Genomic DNA, 7811 nt, shown 5'->3' on the forward strand with positions numbered 1-7811 from the left:
AAGTGAACATCCTCCTCCCTCCTCTCTGGTCTCTACCCTGAGCTGTCTGTGTGTCAGTGCGATTGCAGCATCAAACCTGTCTGACATGTGTTTAACCCTCCAGGAGCACCGGCTCTACTCTAGCCAGACACAACTGAAAACTTCCGTTAAGATTCTTTGGTAAACGTGTCGGTGTGGTGGTGACTCCACCAGTCCGGTAATCCAAACGAGTTAAACACCGTTTCGATGTTTGGTAGCCACACAGCACACAGAAGGTTTATGCGACTCAGATTGGAGCTTCACATGACAATAAATGCACCAATACCAAATACATTCAATAGGTACTACACACATAAAGTGAAATTATGGTTTATATACTGTATATATACTAAAACTAGAAGGCACCTAGGGAGTGCAAACCGCTTCTTAACCCCCACTTGCTCATTTTGTAGGAGGTGTGCTTACAAAATAGATTTCATTTTTTTAATTTAAAAGGTGCCCTGTGTAAACGTGGTTTAGTATTGCTCAGACCTTTTAAAAGAGAAAGGGATCATGACTGTAATCAGAAGTATTAGCAACGATTTTGATAATTGATGAGTATGAGCATTTGTCAAAGAAAAACATCAAACATTTGATGGTTCCAGCTTTCTTCTAAATAATAATAATAATAATAATAATACATTTTATTTATGGGCACCTTTCATAGCACTCAAGGACACCTTACAGTTAAAACAAACAAAAATACAGTTAAAAAGGCAAATATAATTTAATTAAAACAGTGTGTAAATGTGATGATATGCTGTCTAATTATAGTCAACTGAGTATCTTTGGGACATAAAAAAAACCAGCTTGAACATGTCACCTTGGGCTTGAGGAAATGGCGATGAGCATTTTTCACTATTATCTGCTGCTTTACAAACCAAACGATTAATTGATTAATCGAGTTAATAAAAGAATCAACGAGCAAAGTAATAGTGCGGCGCTAATGGAAATGGCTCAAGAACAGCAGCCAAATTTCGGACTTGTGCACAAAAAAAAGGGGGTGCTTATTGAGGGGTAGTTCTTTTACTGGGTTTAGTTATTTAAGCTATTTTATTTCTACGACATGAGAATTTCAAATCTCTGCCACCACCAAAAATCATATGATTTACTCTCGCCCAGCACCATGCACAAGTTGTTGAGATTTCTTGCTGACAGTCAAACTGCCAGAAGCGTTAGGTCCCTTGGTCGAGGTATTAGCACACCACAAGTCATGCCATCAGTGAGAGTCCTGCTTAGTGGGTGTGTTCTCACCGCGGCAGGTGAACATGATATTGAGTTCCCTTCCTCGTTCCAGTCAGCTCTGATCTTCATGTCTTTTTCTTCAGGGGAGCGTTCATCCGCCCTCATCAGTATTCACACCGGGTCCCCAGCATATAGTTCAGGCCCACAGTCGCATTCTCAATCTTGAACCCAGCTGTGCAGTTCAAGTACAGAGAGGCCTCCTCCTTCCTCCTGAGGTAGGCTATACTTTGGAGCCCCCTGCAGACTTCATGTGGATCATTCAGGTGGATAGAGCTGACAGGACTTTCTCTTCCCATCACCTTCAGCTGCAGGGTCCCACTGGCCTCCTTTGAATCCGTCCGGTAACACACTTCCGTATAAAAAACATAGGGTCCATTGCAGTTGACGTTGATCTTGTAGCCGTCCAGACTCATCATAAAGCTGCTTTTCACTTGAAGAAGCGGCAGAGTCCCACTTTCTGAGATGCCTGAAGGGTAAAAGACAGAGAGGGGAATGATAGAAAGTGAGAAAATAAAAGGATCAAAACATTGTTTAGCTTGTTGATTATAAAAAAAAAAAAAAAAAAAAAAAAAAAAAAAAAAAAGTATGTGTGTCAAACAAAAAGATAAAAAGACAAAGATCTGGAAATAAAGACATTTTTCTCACCTGCAATGGGCTCAAACTGTATGTGCACATCGTCCAAAGGCAGTGCTGGTGTCTCTGGTCGACTCTGGGAAGCACAAAAGCACTTGTTTGTTTGATACGGTGGTTAGGTGGCGTGGTGTGAAAATAGGCAAGCTGACAGAAACTAGGGAAAGTCTCACAGTGGGATGATTAATAACTGTAGTGAGAGTAGCATTGCAGCGATAAACACCACAGCCTAAATGTGGAACACATGTTAGTCATTCAAATGATCTTTAAACAGTAACCGTGGTGATATGTCCAGGCAGATTATCAGTCATCCAGGTCATAGAATATCTGGAGGCCCTGGGCAAACCCATTCCTGTTGTCTCTAGTGGCATTTGTGTAGCCCTGCTCTACCAGACTTTTGATTTTAATATGACTCTAGAATTTAAGATTAAGACTGAAAACCCACGGTAAAAGTACTGTAGCTCTATTTAGGTCGGTTTGACTGTCTCATATGGTCATAATGAAAGGTCAAATGTGACATCCTATTTGAATATGAGCTCACTGTACTGCACCAATTGGTCCATCTCCAATTAAGTGATGCTCCTTTAACAAATGACCATCTTTTCCGTATGAGAAAGCTCTCTCAAAGAGAAAAAGAGGTTCAATGCAAACTTAAAATGTAATATCTACCAACTGAATGTAACTCCGTAAGCTTATAATACCAAAACAAGTTCAGCTGAATACTTACTCAAACGTCTACCATAGTGAAAGTAAAATAGCTGCTCTCAATAGAAGAACAGGCACAAGAAGAAAACTACTTACTAGAGCAACAACAGCCCTTATAATAAACTTTCAGCCCTTATCAATTGGTCATTTTGAATTTTAACACAGTAATGTGGGGTTTTTGAATTTCAAAATGCAGCCAAACGGCAGGACGCTCTTTGTGGTCTCATTTTAAGGTGACATTTGTTTAAGCATCTGCAGCCTATTTGCAATTGCATGCACAACAGACATTTCATCACACGTTATGAATGAAAAAAAGCCACACGAGGGGGAAGTTTCCATACTATGTACCAAAAAAAGAAAAAAAAAGGCCAGATACAATGTCTGATAAAGATGGTCTGGGGAAAAAAAAAAAACATGTGTCTAGTACTTAGAATCCACTTATGATTATTAAAGGTTTAATAGTAAGTTCAAATTATAATTTTTTTGTGTACAATCAGATGAAGTGATCTGGATGTATTTATTAAATGAGCAAATTTTGAGATCAACTTGTTAAAATGTTTATACTTGAAATACATGTACAGTGGTTCAGCATCATTGAGAGTATTTTACATAAATAGACTCATAAAGCCTTCCCATTAAAGCGTTTTTCATTCATTCTGCACATAGTAATGGTTTGTATATGTTCAAATGACAAATCAGCAGTGTGCACATCAGCTCCTCTACACTCTACTCACAGCTCGCTACTCACCTGAGCGTCCCAGCAAACGTAAAGCGTGACCGCAAGGCACGTAGTTATCAGCACGTTCTGCACGGCGACGACCACCGCCAGCTTGCTCGTGCGCCTGCCCCGGCGGAGCACGTGGCCTCCGTCAGCATCCATCCTTCTCTGGTCCATCAGCGCTCTGATCGTCCTACAGGAGTTGAGCTTTGCTTTTAAAAAGCGAGTGGGTATGGTGAAAGGAGGGGAGTGACTGGAAAGAAACCGCTCGTGATCGACTCTTTATTTCTTCTTTTTTTTTGCCAGTGCGTTTGTGTGTATGTGTGTGGGTGGGGGGGTTGTGTGCGCGCGCGCGCACACACACACACACACACACACAAACGCATAAAGGCTACGCGCGCGCACACACAAAGTGTGAAAGAGGCAGGAATGAAACCAGCGCACCGGGAGCTGATTGGCTGACGGTGCGCTCTGCTGCTCCGCGACTCGCAGTGATGCTGCCTGGCACACAAACCTCCCACATCATGTTCGCTTCAATCACTGTCATGTTCCCATAATATTCATCGGAGGGGTGGGTTGTAGGGAGGGAGGGAGGGAGGTTAACCCGTCGATGAAGATGAGCCACAACTTGTTTCTAGGAAACCAAAGAAAAAAAAAGTGAATGTCTGAACATAACTTCGTTAATCCTTGTGTTGTCCTCCCACGTCAAAATTGAACACTTTTGATGTTTTTGTCACATATTTCTTTTAAACGGGTTTTTTTTAAATTTTTGGTCTCTTTTCAACAGTTTTGTAGCATTTTCCCGATGTTTTCGACGCTACCACTTGTGAACACTACCACCAACTTATTACCACTATTTTTACACTCATTTTTGAATCTATCAGTATGGCCTATAAACCTCATCTGGCCTATATGAAATGATGTCTAATTTTTGAGTTAAAGAAAAGCAGAAAGTTTAAATTATTTTGACTAATAGTTAAGATCAGAGGTTGTTTATGGATAATCACAGACTGTCACAGTTTAGTCCGAATCATGCTATAAAATTGAATAAAACACCCACAAGTCAATGATAGTAATACTTTTTGGGCAGTTTGGTTGAAAGAAACCCAAATGTTTTGAAACTTTGAAAACGGGTCAAATTTGACCCGAGGACAAGATGAGGGTTAAACGTATTCCTTCATTGTAGTCACTCTGGAATAGAATGAGCTCTGACGTTGCTTACTGTAGAAGTTGGAGTTTCTCAGTCATAAAAGCAGCCAACTGTTTAGCAGAGAAATGTAATGTAGCTACTTCTATCAGCTTACAATGAATTACAATGAAATAACTTAAATTAACCTTTAATGTTCTTTGTTTCCAGATTATAGGCCTAATAGCTGTGTAAGCAAATAACAATGCAATTTATGATATAGGGCACCATCCTGTGTGAGGAAGGTAAATCAAAAAGTACAAAGACATTGAACCAATTGCACATAAGTGCAGTGCCGAGTATCCTGCTATAGGGGCCTGGGACACATATGAGCTTGGGCCCCTTAAAGGACAAATCTGGCGCAAAATGAACCTAGGGATTAATAACATGTTTTCATGCTAATTGAATGTGACCAGTTTTAGTCTTTGAATTGCGATAAAACTGGTCACATTCGATTAGCATAAAAACAAATCCCAGAGAACAGTCGACTCGGTACACGTTATTAAAGGTGCAGTAGTTAAGACTTATATTGCAGTTTATTGCTGAAACTAACCCTGTGTTCGAGTAGAACTACAAGAAGCAGGTCAATTAAAAAGAAATCCGGCTCCTCTGGCATCATCTACAGTCTGCAGTGCGATTTGCAAAAATCAATGCACCAATCAGGGCTGGGGGTGGGTGAGGGGGGGGGGTGTGTGTGTCTAACTGCGTGCCAATCACTGCTCATGCACACACATTCATTCTCCCTTGTGGGGGGAGGGACTTAGGAGACCGTTTTGGGCTTTAGTAGAAAGGGGGGAGGGACTGAGAAGTTGGTGATGTTCAATATTTTAACATTTTTAAAACCTTTAACCTTTAAAAACCAAAGTATTGCAATATATCCTTATAATGTGTAAGGCTGAGAGAAAGGAATTTTGTTTACTTTGCAACAAATCTGGTGATTTCCGTCCGGCCATATTAGTGTGATAGCTGATTATAGTGTAGTAGCTGTTTTATTTGGAGCCATAGACTCTTTGTCTTTGGCTCTTTGTTTCGTACCTTAAAATAATTTTCAGTGGTTCATCAACTCGTAACAGGGTGAACGGCACCTTCTGCATTCGCTTTGTGGCCCTCTATCTGCTAAAACCGCACTATGCAAGTTTGCCAAATCAGGAAGCGGATCTGTAGTTCGAATGATAACAGTAATGGACAATTCTGCTTCCAACCTGTAGGGGGACCGAAGAGGACAAGTGCTTTGGTGTTGGTGTTTTTATGGTACTTGTAGTGAGTCAACTTTCATCATATTAGACGTTTATCTCCGTCTCCTACACATTCCTGTAATAGGTGTTGGGACTTCTGTGGTGTCTGTCATATTAAGGGGTGAGTTTACAATGACATTATGATGCTTAGTGATACTTTGTCCATCCCAGATGGTATCTATAACATACATTCATTATCCTAGAGGGAAATCTAGTGTATGTGGTACATAGTATAGAGTTAAAAGTACTTTTTTTTTTTTTTTGCCCACTTTGTTGCTGTGTTCGCTGCATCCCAACACCCAGGGGTACACAAATGTATCTAACAAAAGTAGCAAAAAACAATAATATTCAGAGATAAAAAAGGAGGGGAAAAAACTCAAATGCACGATGGCAGATAGGCCTACAGACCAAAACAATAGTCAGTTCTGTATTAACACAACATGAAGATATCAGGAAACTCGGTTATCAAGCCCTGACATAACCCAACGTGATAAACTGTGGTTTTCATCAACGTTTCAATGTTTTGGTAGGTGTATGAAGTAAAACACCTGCTTAGTCAAAACGAAACAGGTGTCCTACATCATCTGGCTTGTTGCATACACACAAACACACACACACACACAAAGAGCTTTGGGCTGGATGTGACTGCAAGACAAGCAGGCAGCTGAGAGAACATCTGCCTGTGGGAAAGGGGGGGACCTGCCACATGGTTTTACAGTTGAGTTTCCCCTTCTGTGGGTGAAGCAAAAAAACAACAAAGCTCACCTAAATCGGAGAGTAAGAGTACACTTTGTAGTCATGATACCACCACTGTCAGGGTAAACAAAGATGAAGTAAATGTCAAGTGATAAGGATACACTCCTGTGTTGGACGATGATCTGTAACAGAAGCAAAAGCTGAAATAGGGGAAATCCATCAGAAGTACTGTAACAGCACTTCACAGGCCTCAAATATTGATTCAAGGAATACGAAGTTATTAGATTCAGAGGGAAGAGGATGTTTTGTTTTTTTTCGGACAGACTGGGTGTTTCAATTTCAGCTGGTAGACTGAGAAAATTAAAAAAAAGGAAAAGGAAAGATTGAGTTTGTGGAAAGAAAAAAAAAAAAAAAAAAGTTATCTGACTAATCATCAGCCCACACACATCCTTTTTACAAACCAAACAGGGTGCAAACAATGTGAAACAAAAATGCAAAGCTGAGGTTAAAAAATAAAAATAAATGTTTTGGTTCTCTAATTTGCTTCAGGTGAACGGTTGAAAATCAGAACACCTTTTGGACATGTTGTGCCTGTTGACTTAGAGTTCAGTTGACTCAGAGTCACCTGCTCTTAAAGTCTGTACAAGAGTAGAAGATCAGAAGAGAAGACAGCTGGATGTTGCCAACTTACTCACAGGTGTGCAAACCACAAGTGAGAAATACCGGCCCACTTCAATCATCAAAGTCTGCGTCCCAATGCATCATAACATGGATTTTATTTTGTATCGATGTGCGAACTGCATCAGCGTTGGGTCTTCAGCGCTTCCATTTGTTTAAATCTCCAGATGACATACTGTAAATGATACCAACCTCTAATTAAAGTTTCAGGCGAGAAAACAATCATCATTTGATAAAAACAATCCCAGTAAAATCACACCGACCCCACAGTTTGTAATCACATCTTTGAGTAATATCTGGCTAGAAAGAGGTACTCTATGGAAAGTTAGACAACGGCAGCTGAAAGTTAAAACTGGTTATAAATTAAATGTCAACTATAACCAGTGCGTTCCAGATATGACCTATAACACAACTCAGAACATATCTGTTTAAATAAAAAAAATATCCAAACAACTTAAAGTGAAAGTCCCTTCCAACATTTTTTGTAGCAACGACAGCACATATTTCAAAACAGACTTTGTGCTTTTCAGTGAAAACATGGAAAAAGACTGAGAGAACCACAATTAAATAGATCATAGTTTAATGATTAAGATAAACCCCCACCCTCTGCTTCCTCTCATTTCAAGCCTGTCATGTCAGTAGCTTTTCTTATTTATGGCACAATATGGCACTCTTCCATTCACACACCCACGCTTGCAAA

Source organism: Perca flavescens, chromosome 9, assembly GCF_004354835.1.
Source record: "Perca flavescens isolate YP-PL-M2 chromosome 9, PFLA_1.0, whole genome shotgun sequence".
NCBI lineage: Eukaryota > Metazoa > Chordata > Actinopteri > Perciformes > Percidae > Perca > Perca flavescens.